Source organism: Podarcis pityusensis (genome assembly GCF_964106645.2).
Source record: "Podarcis pityusensis genome assembly, chromosome: 8".
Classification (NCBI taxonomy): domain Eukaryota; kingdom Metazoa; phylum Chordata; class Lepidosauria; order Squamata; family Lacertidae; genus Podarcis; species Podarcis pityusensis.
The window spans coordinates 15148185-15162369 of NC_138033.1; the positions used below are offsets into that span (position 1 = coordinate 15148185).

General features: G+C 51.3%; 1 long non-coding RNA gene across 1 annotated transcript in view; it reads right to left on the minus strand.

The window, feature by feature from the left end:
- LOC308484556 overlaps nucleotides 1-13291 on the minus strand; it is a 51841-nt gene extending 38550 nt beyond the window's left edge. Inside the window, exon 1 of the long non-coding RNA XR_013989976.1 lies at nucleotides 12850-13291. This is a non-coding gene — a long non-coding RNA (uncharacterized lncRNA). The remainder of the gene's footprint in view (nucleotides 1-12849) is intronic.
- Nucleotides 13292-14185: the final 894 nt, after the last annotated feature.

Consider the following 14185-nt stretch of genomic DNA (forward strand, 5'->3'; position numbering starts at 1 on the left):
AGTGGACAGGGGAAAGAAAAGGGTAAGACGGGGGCATACATACATAATGGAAAATGAATAGTGGGGCCATTGTAGCAGGCTGGGATTAAAGTTGGGTCCCAGACTGAAAGGTTGAAGACCACCGACAAAATAAAGAAACAAAGAAAGGCAAAGGCAATTGCGCAAGTGACTAGTTTTTCTTTTCTTTCCTTTTTTTTAAAGGGAACTCACAGACAGTTGAATTTTGTTCAAAAACCATAGAGGAGCTCGGAGAGCTTTAAGCCTCCAAATGCTGACAAAGAGACAATGGGGCACTCAAATTAAAAAGGACAAAGAGCCAGGCATCTTCTCAAGACGGTTTCATCGATTGGTGAGCACACCCTTTTTTATCTCCATCAGCATTTCTCCCTCTGCTTGCAAGCCTCTCACCACCTTCCCAGACAGCATGCTTGGCTTTCAGGCAGCCTGTACATCTCCCATCCCAGCTGGATCTGGGTTGGGGTGAGAGACAATATCCTGGAGGGTAATGCTCAACCCTGCTTTGCTCTTAGGTACTCACTAAGGGGTTGTTGCCAAGAGCATCTTTTACCAGCTTTGGGCACCTGGCCACTGCCAATACATATCTTGGGGCAGCAAGGGAGAAAAGGATAAAGTCATTTGAACAAGGAGGAGATCTTTTGAGTGGCTGAAGGTGGTGGAGGAGTGAAGCCAACGGCTGGGATATATCAGGAACCAGGATATGAAAACAGAGAGATAAGCCCTAAATTATCTAGCCCGGCAGTAAATAATGCTCCTCACCTTATGGAGGGTCCTTGACCCACAGGAAAAAATCATTGCGTAGGTGGGGAGATTGTGGGCAGAGGCAGTGTCAAAACGAGAAGGTGTTTGCAGTACTGCCAAATTACACAGCCTCTTCTCCCTCTGTGCCATCCCATCCCTTCCCTGCCTCACTATCTCTTGTTTGGGCGTATACCCACCCACCCACCCACATACACACACACACACACACACCAGAAAGGAACGCAGTCCAGATAGCAAGAGTGGCCCACAGCTTCTGGAGAGCGGGATGATACTGAGGGCTGAATGAATTTGCCACAGGCCTAGACTCAGGAATACCGTACATAAGGAAAACGACTCCTCTATTACAGGCCTCCTTGTATGCCAAGACCCCAGAAAGAGGAGGCACAAAGGTTCCCAGGGCACAGGCTTCTCCACGATGATGAGATGTATTGCATTTCTATTTAAATTCTGGTAATTATTTTATGCAAATCTGTGCCCACTTGCCCCCCCCCCCGCCTAGGGTTGCATTTCCTCTCTTTTGGCAACCTGTAAATGGTTACCTGAACTGAAGCCCACCAGGCTAGCTTTGTCCTCACCTTCCACTGACTTGTTCCACTTTTATTTCAGTCAGCTTTCGGAGGCTGAGCCAGCTTACTATTTACAGTTGATTTGTTGTTGTTATTATTATTAATAATAATAATAATTTTCAGCTCGGTGGATTTCAACAGGGTTTTTTGTTTGTTTGTTTGTTTTAGAATTGAAAGTCAAAAATCATTAGAAAAAGGTTGAACGGCAAGTCAACACAACGGCCTCATAAAGTCATACAGCAGGATTTAAATGTTAAATAAATAAATAAATAAATAAGCAAGCATTCACACCATCTTTGCAGTCAACTTTGCCTTCTGCAAAAAGGGACGCAGGTGGCGCTGTGGGTTAAACCACAGAGCCTAGGACTTGCCGATCAGGTTGGCGGTTTGAATCCTCGCAACAGGGTGTGCTCCCGTTGCTCGGTCCCTGCTCCTGCCAACCTAGCAGTTCGAAAGCACATCAAAGTACAAGTAGATAAATAGGTACCGCTCTGGCGGGAAGGTAAACGGTGTTTCCGTGCGCTGCTCTGGTTCGCCAGAAGCAGCTTAGTCATGCTGGCCACATGACCCAGAAGCTGTACGCCGGCTCCCTTGGCCGATAAAGTGAGATGAGCGCCGCAACCCCAGGGTCGGTCACAACTAGACCTAATGGTCAGGGGTCCCTTTACCTTTACCTTGCCTTCTGCAGCAGTGGCTCATTATACCCACCAGTGGCAAAGGTATCCATTAAGGGCAGAAGCTAGAACTAGGGGATACTAGGTGAAATGTAGTTGCTAATCAACCTCAAAGTTTCCCCTTCCCAACACCCCTTGGGCCAAGGGGTAGGGAACCTCAAGCCTTTGGGCCAAATCCGGCTCCCTATTTGGCCCATGAGGCCATTCTCCCCAAATCACGTCCACCTGCTGTTCACCCCATGTCACATGACTGGATTGGCTGCTTGTGCATTATGATGTCAGATGATTGACAGGAGCATAGTCTCACCAACTGGTCAAAAATTGGCCCATAGGATGGAGAGAGATAAAGATCTGGCCAGCCATGCCTAAAATGTCCTATACCCCTGCCTTAGGCCCAGCTAAAAAGCTAGCTGGGTCAGGATTGCTGTGCTGGCTTTTCCTCAAAGGCAGCAATGGTAAGGGTGGCTGTTTCCTGTACTAACGTTGAAGGATGCTCTTATAAACACAGAAGCTTGCAGTCCCTTTCTTGCTTAGCGCCTGATTTAAATGCGATGTGTTACAAGGATCAAGGCAATTCAGCTCTCTCTGCAATGGACCAATGGTATACAAAACTCTTCCTCATACCAGGCTGCGTTCACATTAACATAAGCCAACAGCATGCAGTCTTCTGGTAGGGGTTATTCAAAGGGGAGTGTGCCTTGCTCCCCTACCCAGTCAGCTTTAAGAACCAAAGAATGCAACCCCATTCCTTCCGCTGTGACAATAGGCATACAGATGCATCCCAGAATTCTTATAATGCAAACAGCCATGTGCTTCATGCCGGACAAAGGCACATTGGGAAGGAAAGGGCACAGGGAGTCTTTCTCTTATCGTTCATAACGGCGGAGGAGTCAAGGAGAAGACAACCAACCTTTCTTCTGCATCAAGGTGTCTGTGTTTTTAAGAGCCATATGCAGGAAAAATGTTTTGGCAGATGCTGCTTGTCATATTGGAGTGGTGCACTGAAATTTCTCTCACTGTGCTAGAAGCTGAATGTCGGAAGGTTCAGACAAACAAGAAGGACTTTTTCACAAAGCACACGGTTAAACTGTGGTATTCCCTGCCACAAGAGGCCAACAGCTTGGGTGGCTTTTTAAAGGGGATGAGAAAAAATTGTGGAGGAGAATAGCTCCCAATGGCTACTGGTCATGATATGCTACATCCAGTATGTCCAGTATCGGAGGCTGGGTGTCTCGGAATACCAGTTACTGGGGATTACAAGCAGACCAGGGCTATTGTGCTCCCCCTTCTGCATAGCTATTAAAAGGCACAGGGGCCCACAAAAAGATGCCCATTCTTGAGTTATAATATTCCTGCTTAAGAGAGGACTCTCTCCTTTTCCCTTCCTCACCTCTCAGGGCCTCTTGACAACCCTTTGAGCTCACGGCAGCTGCTGCTTATTGTCAATCTGTGGCTTCTACATGACCTCCCAACATTTGTTAAGAGTAAAAATAGGTACACTTAAAAAAAATTACAGGAGCTTCATATGCAGGGAGGAGGGGATAAAAGTGGTTCCATGAAGCCTGACAGCGGGCCCAACCCACCAGATAAAACCTGAAAATCTTATTTTCAGATGTGCCCCTTCCCTTATGGTTAGAAAAACAAATACTGTATATTGCATTTGGAGTCCCCCACAAATCAATGTTTTTTGGACGCGAATCCAGCTTCCCAAATTGTACAATATAATAGCAAAGTTGTAAGATCCACCAGGAAACTATCATCATCATCATGAAGTATTGTGGGATCCAGCTAAATATAACTTATTAAGAGGCTAAAATACCACCCACACCTACAGCTAGTACACACAGTGAGAAAATAAGATATGGCTGGAAGGGCATGCATCTAGTCCCCATGAATACTTCATCCTTTAGAAAACTCTGTAGTTCGAAGAACAAGGTGCCTGCCCCCCTTTTCTTGCTGTAGCAACAGCTGAAAAGCATGGTGGGTGGGAAATTGGATCTTTCAGGTTTGGTTTAAGTATGACACAAAAGAATAGGAAGGGCTTTTGGGGGGTGGGGGGTGGGGGTTGGCTTAGCGTCACAACAGCAGCCGTACCGGCAATGCGGATGCAGGGGTGGTACAAAGCCATTAGAAGGGTGGTCTGGGGCTGAAGCAATTAAGCAACTTTGATGTTGCAAAGTCAGGGGTATTGGCAGCGGGGAGAGAGGGGTCACCGTGTTTTTTAAGCCGCAGGGGTTTACAGCAGAAAAGCTAACTAGCAAAGTTTCTGGACGAGAGGACTCAATAGCAGACTGAATTGGGGCAAGCGGGTGGGTTGGGGAGAGGTAGCGAAACCTGGGCCCGGAAGGGTTAAGGGGGGAGCAGAACTGTCAGGCTGAAGCCTGTGTTAGGCCTCGTTGCCATGGCGGCAGACTGTCTCGCTGGCACTCCCTGACCCCTGAAGGGGGATCTTGGGGAGGGGGAAAGAGGCTGAGACACAGACACTACGGGGCGGGGTTGGGGCAGAGTCCCAGGAGAATCAGTCTAGCACCTGATACAGACGTACAACAGTGCACACACACACACACATGCATGTGCCGCGACATCCGGGCTGAAGCACCACATGCACGGGGAGCAAACAGTTGGAGCCAAGGTGCTGAGTCTCAAGCAGTGATTTGCCGCGATACAGAAGCACAGAGCACCACTGATGCAGACAAAGAGCGACGCAGCCATGTACATCACCCGGCTAATGCACAGCAGCAGATAAATTACAATGCCACAAGAATGCGCACAGGTGAAACTGAATGCATGCGCCGAACGCGCGGGGGGGGAGCGGAGGGGGACGCGACAAAGAGAAAACAGCAAAGCAAGTGCACAGCAGTGACCCTCGTGCACGCACCAGACTGCAGTGTCACGGTACCCACAGAGGCGTGCACCCACAAATACATGCGTGCACACACACACACACCCGAGACAACTACGCAAGGCCACACGGTTTCGGAGGCTGATCACCACACAAAGGCTATGGGACAGTCTGAGGGCTAAGGAGTCTGGCCACGGAAGTCAAGAAAGCAAAGGATACCGACCGGGTTAGAGAGCAAGACAATGTGCGGTGCCGACCAACAACCCAGGAGGCCAACACAATGCAGGGACCCCCTGGGAGACATGGCACCCCATACATTTGAAATCCACGAAAAACAGAAATCCCAGAATCTCTCTAACAGAGTTTATGCCCCCACACCTGATTTTTGATCAAAAACAATAATCCTGCCACCTTAAAATATTTCACTGCCACCAACCCCCCTCCCCCCGGCCTTTGCTTCACTTAAAATGAGCCTTTTTATCACCTGAGTAATTTGCTGCACTGCCACTCAGCTTTTTCCTACCCCATATTCCAATATTTTGTCATCCTCTAGGCAAGATGGAACCAGCCTGGAGAAACCATTCTAGGAAACCTGTATACGATCCACATTCTCATCTCTCAGCCACCCCCAAGTATCTTGAGACAGTTTGTCAGTAGGATACTTGGGACTTCAAATGGTCTTAAAATGCTCTCCATATTCGCTACATGAGGCGCCCTGTTGGGCTGGCCTTGCTTAAAACACAGGCGCACACTGAAACCGCCATCTTAGCTGTCCCCTAGGACTAGCCATGGAATAAGGGACCTGTGGTTTTCCTCTGCCAAGAAAAGGTCCTTCTTTTCCTGGGTTTCCCGGGTTTGGGGAGTGGAATTAGGTGGTAGAGAGGGATGGAATGATGTTAGAATGTAGGTGCAGGTCTTTTGTCCAGAAGAATTAGCTATTATTTGCTTTGAGTGAGCAATGGGGGAGACTGAGCAATGGGAACAGGGCCTCCTGGTCAGAAAGGCAACTGCCTAGGTCTTAGGACAGTTCCAGAAGGAAGTCCACCCTGTCCATGAGTACTAACCTGTTTGCTAACAACCAAACTCACGTTGCTTGGGACTCTGCATTCTGCCACTCCCCTTCTGGGAACAGAGATACACTATCTGCATAAGAAGGCATCCTCTGAGATAACTACCATACCATCAGGCCCCATGTCCACAATCGCTAACACAGATTTGAATCCTCTTTATGCCGCTGACATCTGAAAACCCAGGATCCAACTAGAAGCACTCTTAAACTCCCAAAATGTCACAAGTCACGTCTCATTGACTGGTGCCCTGGATCAGTTAAGTGGGCCCACTCCCAAATTCATGCCCCTGTGTTCCTCCTTACAGCAAGCATGCAGAGCTCTGAAAAAATTGGGTGGTGGCAGTGATGGAAACTGGGGCTGACCTGGCGGCCACCTGCTTGCTTTGTCATGGAAGATACATCACACTCTCCTCCCTGCAAAAGGGCCTGGCCTTTTAAACAGCCTGGCATGGCAAACCTTTCACCTCGTTCTTACCTGCCAGGACCATCTGTTATGGGAACATGAAACCAACTGAGACTTTGCATAGCCTCACAAACCTTATGCATGCGGCCTAACATGAAGAAGCTACTTCTATTTTAGTAGCACTAGCCCAACTCTGATAATTATGACATTTTTGTCTCTGCTGTAATATGAGAAAGCTGTGTCCAACCCATTCTTCTCTAAGGTCAAACCACTTCCTTCATTCCCTCCTTCCAAACCCCAAGTTCTTAGGTAGGTGGGGATGGTCATGTCATTGCACATTTTCTCTTCTTTGCCCCATCCTCCTCTTACACCCACCCACCCACCATAATGCACAAATCCTGGGGACACAGATATGCTTCCTGGAAAGGCTGAGCAAGTGGGCATGTGAGAGAGATGGAAACACACAAACAAAAAGGACAAAAAACAAAAGTGTTGACCCCTAAGGTGGGGGAAATCCATAATTCACATTAGGCCAACAGAAGAGGTAATAACAGGGCAAGATAGAGAGAAGGTGCCTCATAACCGCCCCAAACCTTTAAGGTAGGCCTGTCATCCCCACAAACACTTGCCCTTACACATGCTTTCTGACCTCTCCAGCAACCACCAAATAACAGTGCGAGACCCTTCAGGTATGTGGAAACCTGGGCATATCTGAACAAGTGAGAATGGAAAATCATGTGGGAAATGGTGGCCGACATGGGTGGCTAAATGCAGACGATGCGGTAAATACGAGCATATGGTGTTGAAGGCAAGGGCGTGGGGTGGGACGGCATAGAAAGTTGTATGGGATTCACCGGATGTGTAAGGCTGAAGAATGATGGAAAAGCGAGTGGGCGGGGGAATACAGAGCTGGGCTGGAAGTTGCCTATCAGGAGCAGAAATAGATCAGTGCCTATAAAGGGTGATGAATGGATGAGGAAGCCAGTAGGGGAGATGGATGAATGGGGAGAGATGAAGGGCAGGCGGTGTATTGCAAGACATGGATGGGTGTGCATTAGAAAAAAGGGTGGAGATAAGAAGCTGGCTGAGTTAAGTAGAGCGATGGGTAAGATATCTATATATCTGGACAGGTGGGGAAACAGATCACAGGGTGCCATTGTGCGTTTTTGACATGGTGCAGGATTCAAAACACACAGAGACCGGTCCAGACCAGCCGTTTATACCACAGTGGTTTGTATTCAAAGGGCCTTTTTCATGACCTCATTCGCACCGAAAGGACGGAAGAATCCCCACCCTCCACCATGCCCCTCAAACCACAGCTCAGAGAGGCTCAGTCCCTGAGCAACTATTGCAAAGAGAAACATTTGCCAGTTTATTTGAATGCAGGCTTCCACCTTCCTAACACAGAGGATATGGGGGGAGAGACCAAGGTTGCGATATCCACAAAGTGGGGAAAGGGTAGGGCAAGGGGGGGGGGGCAGAAAAGTAAAGGGATAAGGAGCAAGGAAGGAAAATAGCTAGTGATGGGACCACTGCAATAAGCTCCCCTCCCCCATCTGTCCCTGCTGTGCGGCAATTCCCTCCCTGCTCTCGCTCTCTCTCTTACACACACACACACACACACACACAGCCTTAGAGCTGGTCGGGAGGTCAAGTTCTTAAGAGGATTCTGGCTCTAACACAGGCAGTGAAAGTACATGGGGGTGGTGGCATAGGGGCTGTAGGAGACTGCATGCTTGTGTGCACAAAAGACCGGCTGTGCAGGCGTGCTCCGCTAGGTGAACACGACCTCCCTGAGCATGCAGCACCTTTGCACATCATACTGCCGTGCCCGTTCACACGCATATCTTCTCCCAGAGCTCTACAATTAGCCAAACATAGATAAGATACACAAGGGTGTCCTGGGCATAGCCCCCTCTCCTCACCTGCCAACTAAATCATAATTTCACTGGGCTAAGATTTGGGATCAAAGCTTTTAGCTACAACCCAGCACAAAAAAGCACCCTAGTCAAATTGCATGTTCAAGCAGAAAAACAGGGACACACACACACTTAAATTAAAAAAACTATGGACAAATACAGCCCCCTCTAAGCCAGAAAGGGAGAACAGATCAGGACCACCACCCCAAGCCCACTTATCATCACCATCCAAAACACCTTTACTTGGGCTGTTAAGAAAGTAGGTCACAACTGAGGGGGTGGGGAGGGGGGCAGTGGTGAAATCACCAGGCAGCAGTCTTCCCCACAAACCAGACACCTCAAAGTCTCCCCCACCAGTCCACAGCCCCATCTTATAAGGTCTGATACCTTTCTGAGGCAACTAGCTAGCTAGTTGCAGCTCTGTTTTTGTTCTCAAATGTGTCCATTATAGTGAGAGTTCCCGATTATTGATAAGTCAGGTATTCCCATAACTCTTGGAGGCCGTGCATGTGAAATTTCAGATGCATCCTTATCCCCATGGAAAACTTATCTGCTGATTCATAGCACTGGGGTGATGGTTGCATTTAATTCAAACTAAGCGTTGCTCCTCGTTATATTACAGACCATTATAATGTGCTTTACCCACTGCATTAAGGTTTGGTTCCTACCGGTGGGAAGGGCCCAGTCATCGCCTAAGGGGAGCAGGTATGATTTCTGGGGTATGAAGGCACATCTCTTGTGTTACAGGCTGGTTGGTGCCTGCGCAAAAGAGACGTGGAAGTAACCACAAGGGGCCTGGGATCTATGCTGTGTTGGAATTTGTGGGATGGTGTCATATTCAGAGGTGAGTGAATAGAAAGATATATAGGGGAAGAAGGTGCACTTGTGCAGTGTATATGGAAGAGAGAGTACACATGCATCTGCATATTGAGCAATGAACTTAGGTAATTGTTGTAGAATAATGCATGATTCTTCATAATTTGTGTCTCTGTGTGTGTGCTGGACGTGCCCCCACTGCTCCTAGTGTTATTCTACACAGAGGAGGCTGCAATATATGTCAGAGAGTGGGGAGCCAAAAGGCTATGCCCCCCACTCCCAAGATGCTGCCCCACCCTGGAACATCTTAGCAGAGGCTGTTTGTGTGCACTCACGCATGCACGGATGCAGCGACACCTTTGATGAGGAACATATGCATCTGCTTCCCTGGACTGCGGAGGTGGTTCTGAACACGTGTTAACTTTTTCTGGCGTGCTGCTACACAAACTATAGTGCAAACACGTGCACACACATTCATGACTGTGTTGCACGAGTGGTATATGGATTTGTCTCTATGCACTGTACAGCGAGACTGAGAGAGGGGGAGGGGTGTTTTCACGCACGGAGAGCCGTAAGGCTGTGTTATATAAGGATGTGAGCCAAGGATTCCCAGTTTGCAGCAGCTTCCCCAAGCACCACAGAGGCGTGCCCCACTCCTTGCCTGTAGCCCCCTAGACCCCACTCCCCTCCTAGGCCAACTGATTTATGCTCACGCAAAGCGCTGCCAATGAATGGAGGCTGCGCTGGGAGAGACCCCTGACCTCGCCCATGACCTCTGACCCTGTCTGGCTTCACAGACAGGCTGCAGCTGGGTCTCTCCCCCTTGACCCTTTAATTCCAGACCCGCCCTTCCCCACCAAGGAGACTGCCAGACATTAACCCTGTGAGTGCCACAGCTCTCAAAAGAGCAGCCGACTCGGCTAGGATTGTGGGGTGGGTGGGTGGAGGGGGGTTCTTGTACCTGATCCTGCCAAGATGGAAAGAGGTGTGATTTTCGGAATAGAGGGAGAGGGAAGAGGAGTCTGGAATCCTAGCTGCCACCCTTGCTCTAAATTCATCTTTACTTCTCCAAATCCTCAGTCAACCTATTTCAGCAGATCATGCAAACCACCTCCAAATGAAAGAGTGTTTCCAGCTCTATCCCAAAGACATGCTCTCCTGCTCTCAACCCCACCCCTTCCCGAATCTCAGCAGAATAACATTTACACTCTGCAAGTTCCAAGTCAAAGGGGGGGGGGCACGGAAGGGAGACGCCGTTCAAACCCTGAAAATGCCCCATCTCCCTTCTCCCGCCTCAACACCAAGCTCTCCTCGGTGCTTTCCCTGGGCTCCTCCTACTCTCGTGTTGCATTGCCCTCCCCACCCCTAAACGTTAGCGGGGAGGGGGGCACACACACACACCCCTTCAGCTCCATGGATGCCCCAAACCTCCCACAATGCCCTCCTCCCCTGCTCCACGGAGGACAGGTTAGGGGCCGCAAGCAGAAGCAAAATGTAGAGTCATTGGGGGGGGAAGGCAAGCTCTTTGGGCCCCCCTCCCCCATTCCTGCCTGCAACTGCAGAGAGGTGCATCTTGGGATGAATAAATTATATGGGCAGTGGAATGGCAGAATTCAGGGACAGACGAAAGAGAGCGAGGGGGAGAGGCAAGCAAAACCAGGCAGGGTGGCAGGGAAGAGAGAATTGCTGCTGTCTCCCAAGGAGGTTGCCTGGATTTGTGTTCCTCCCCCACCCCCAGATGCCAAGACCCCAAACCTTCGCCCAAGATGCCCAATGCGTAACTGGAAAACAATTCATGATCTCCGGATCTGATTCGCCTGCAGCCACCTTACACAAATCCTACAGGCCCCACTTCCAAGGCAATCTTCCGCTCCACCCCCCCCCCACTTCAAGATCCCCGCTCCCCATTAAAGGAGCGCCTCAATCCACAGCCTGCTTGCTCCAACTCACTTTGCACTTTTCTTCCGGCTCCCAGGAAAGGAACCCAAGTGTCCTGACAGTCGCTTTTCCTTTTGATTTTGCAGAAAACCCTCCACCCCTCCCCTCGAAATATGTGCATTAATGTGTGTGGGGGGGGGGGGGGGGGAGAAACATCTGAAAGGGGTCCCCTTCGCAATGTTTATTGCAATGCACAGTACCAATCCTAGGAAAGATGACAGAAAAGAGGCGGGCGGGGGGAAAGAGGAAAGTATCAAGGGGATTCTACGATTCTTATGCTGCAGCCCAACTCTTAGGAGCAAGCCCCCGTGAAATGTAGGGCTTGCTTTCGAGTAAACACGGGGCTCGCACTGCCTTCCCCCCACTTTGCGCTCGAGGGCAGAACCCTCCTGCAAAAGGAACCCTCCTATCTTTTCCAAGCGGCCCCAGCGCCTCAACTTCCTTCCTTCGGAGCAGCCTCCCATTGCAGCGCCCCTCACCCCGCCCTGCCGACCTACCTGATCCTCGGGGGGGAAGGGAGGGGGCTTGCGGTGATCCTCTCTTTCCCCCAGTTAAGAGCTCCCACAAAGTGGGCGCGCGGGGTGGAGGGGGAAAGCGATCCAGACGAACAAAGAACGCGCATCTTACAAGGTGGATGGGGAGGGAAGTTGCCTGCCATTCTCTTGCCGACCCCTCTGCTCTGATTTGGTGGTGTGGGGGGAGAGTAGGAACCCCTCCTCCTTCTCCTCCCAGGCTCCTGGTTCCCCTCTCTCCGAACTTGACCTCCAGTCCAATCTGCTTCTCTTTCGTGTGCGCGCGTGTGTGCCCCCCCCTCTTTTTTTTTCCAGGCTTCTGCACAGGAAAATACACAGCGCGAGAGGCTGAGTTAGAAAGGGGCCCCGCAGGGGAAACGGGGAGGGAGGGGAAAGAGGGGAGGGTGGGGGGCGGCTGTCCAGCCCAGGAGTTTTGCTGCACCTGCAGGGCAGAAGGAAGCTTTGCCCTTCTTTGCATCTTGCAGAATTGGTGGGGCGGCGGCGCAGCGCGCGCGCGGGGTGTGCGGGTAAAAGGAGGAGAGAGAAAGGGGGTCTCTCCGCAACTCAGAGCTAAAAGAAGAAACCCAGGAGTGAAAGGAGACGAGGCTGGCGGCGGCGGCGGGAGAGGGAAGGTGGAGAGGACGGACAGAAGGACGGAGAGAGGGGAGATGTCAGGTTGCTGGACGAGGGAGGGGAACGAAGCAATGCATGAACTCAAGGGCAGGAGGAAAACGGGGAGGGGGGCGGGGTGCTGAAAAGGGAGAGAAAGCAGCAGAATTGCCGCCGCCACCCCGCAAAAAATGCAGAAGTAGGGTTTGCAGAGGAAGAAGGTTAAGGAGGAGGAAAACGAGGGTTAGGAAGGACGGGATCGGGGAGGGGGGTGGATCCACAAGATAAGAGGAAAGGAGATTTGGGAAGCGGGCTCGGAGAGCAGGAGAATGACAGCAGAGACGGGGAGGGAAGGAGGAACAAGGGGGCTGGGAGGCTGCCATAGGCCACTTACCGGGGAGTAAATCCACTAAACTTCCAGCGGGAGGGAAGGAAGGAAGGAGCGTCAGATAAGGTTGACAGGAGAAAGTCAGAAGGGAAAGCTGGCGAGGGAGGGAGATCGGCAGAAGGAGAAAGAGATTAGCGGGGAAGGCAAGGCAAAGGGGCTGCTGCGGATGCAGAGAGGAGAGGAAAGAGGGAGGGATAGAGGAGTGCAAAAAGGGCATGCCCCCTGCCCCGGTTCAGTGCAGGCGGGGATGGCTCGGGAAGGGGAGGACGCCCCCCCCCTCCACCGCTCTCTGCCGCCACCGATCTTTAATTTCAAGCCTCGCCGTGCACTCACCTGCCAGGACCCGAAGCGCTGCTGCTGCTGCTGCCGCCGCCGCCACCAGCCTCCTCCTCCTCCTCCGCCTCCTCCTCCTCTGCGTCTCCACCGGCAACGAAGACCAAGTCTCCGGGGCCCGCCAGCGCTGCATGCTGGGAGAGGCTCTTTGGGGGTGCTGGTGATGTCATTGGTTGGAGAAGGGGGGGCGGGATATTGGATCCCCTCCCGGAAAAGAAAGAGGTGGGAGAGCGAGGGAGAGAGAGAGAGAGAGACGGAGGGAAGAGAAAAGAAAGCAAAGCGGAGCAGCCGACTCCCTCCCTCGCTCGCCCCGGAGTGGCTGGTTTCAGCCTGAGCCGCTGGACTGCGCTAAGCAGCAAAGCTCCGGACTGCAGCAGGCGCGCTCGCCCGTCGCCCACTTCATTGGCGGGGCGGGGGGGAGGCTGCACGAGGTCTGGTCTGGTGCCCCAACACAGCTAGATGGGGAGGAGGAGGAAGGCTGAGTTTGGGTGGTGGTGGTGGAGGAGGAGGAAGCAGGACTCCTGGGTCCCTGATCTCTCCCTCTCTCTCCCTCTCCCCACCCGGCCGCAGCCAGCTGACTTGGGTCAAGTGATAAGCAAGGGAAGAGATTATAAACGGAGAGAGGGCCCAGCAGGCGCTAGGTTCTTTGCAGTGCCAGGGTTGGATCCCTCCTGGTAATTGCCCCTGGGCATGTGTGGAGTGTGCTTCCCTCGCCCATGGAGGCGTGCCGTTAGGTGCCAATCAGGGACTAACAAGATGCACAGTAGCCATAAAAACTCTAGGTAGGGCACCAAACGGTGGCAGGATGAGTCTGCTCTCCTTTCCTGCTTAGCTAAGGGGAAAACTGGCATTCCAAAGAAAGGTCCCAGTCCTCTAGCATTGCCAGCGCGTAAGGGGAAGGATCCTGCTCGGTATAGATCCGGCAAGCAGTCCTTTGATGGATTTCCATCCTCTGAACTCACTCTAAGCACATAGGAGGGCCTGGTCTGGAGCTTGGGCCCATCTTTGATTCCCTAAGCTCTCTAGGTTTCTCTTGAACAACCTGGAAGGAAGAGACCCTCCTTTCCCCATCAAATGAGCAAGGCTTCCCCATCTCCTAGGTAGACCCTGGAAAAGGTTCAAAGGAAGTCTCCAGTGCTTGTTTCCTTAAACTTATTGCTGCCACTGAACAAGCAAACCAATTCTGATCTGGGCCTCTGAATTGGCAAATTCTGGGAAATATTGCCCAAAATTTAAACTAGAAAGTGGACTTATCAGTGTGGCTACTACAGCTTAGCTGGCATTTCCTTCAAGGAAACAGTATTCCTGCCCCATGCAAGTCACTCCTAATCAAAGG